This window comes from Orycteropus afer, unplaced genomic scaffold, assembly GCF_000298275.1.
Source record: "Orycteropus afer afer isolate SDZICR_OR568_19922 unplaced genomic scaffold, OryAfe1.0 scaffold00054, whole genome shotgun sequence".
NCBI classification, from domain to species: domain Eukaryota; kingdom Metazoa; phylum Chordata; class Mammalia; order Tubulidentata; family Orycteropodidae; genus Orycteropus; species Orycteropus afer.
In genome coordinates, this window is record NW_006921641.1 from 3,826,182 (window position 1) to 3,827,061 (window position 880).

The following is an 880-nucleotide window of genomic DNA, read 5'->3' on the forward strand; positions in this document are numbered from 1 at the left end:
CTTTCCAACAATCTTTATGATTTAGGAGTGGCACTTTAAAAATAATTGCTGATGCTTTAAGTATTACTGTTCTTCTACATATTAACAATTTTACTAAAAGCCTTATACAATATACTTCTTGTTCCTTTGGTCAGAAAGATAAACAGAAACATTAAATCAGACGCAGAGACAACTCAAAATGGTATTTCAAAGTACGCCCAAGCAAATAAAATCTACATTAGCAACTATTAAAATTAATTTTAGTAGTTAAGAATTCTTAACAAAGAAGTACTGAAACATGTATGATTTTTTAAAAATTAGGTATAATTTAATAAATTTAATTTATTAAAAAAAAAAGACTAAATGGCCAAATTAAAGAAAGTTTAAGCATCAGGTTTAAAATATTTAATTTTCAGGTTATTCAGAAATATATTTTGTGAATAAGAATTATTTCATAAATATATATGTATAAATATAAATATATATCTACAGGATCTGTGGTGCAGGAGAAAATTCTTCAAAAGGAAAAAAAAATACACTTCTAGATTATCAAGATGTCATATTTACCTTCAAATGAAATATAATTACCAGTCTAGGTGCTTTTGGCACGTTTTTAGGTGAATATTGACACAATCTTAAAAACACAATGCTTTTATATTTTATTCACTGGAATATGAAGAATCAAACAGACTTTAGAATTCCGACGAACAAAACTCCAGATATCTGCAATTGTTTAATTAAATACAAAAAAAATTTTTTTAAAAAGACCTTAATTCTGTCTTTACAACAGGAACATGTAAAATTTTATCACCAAGGTTTTCTCCAACCTCCTCAGCAAGAATCCTCAGTCTACAAACAAATGTAACATCATCTTTTTCTGTTCAAGTATATCTTTTTCAGA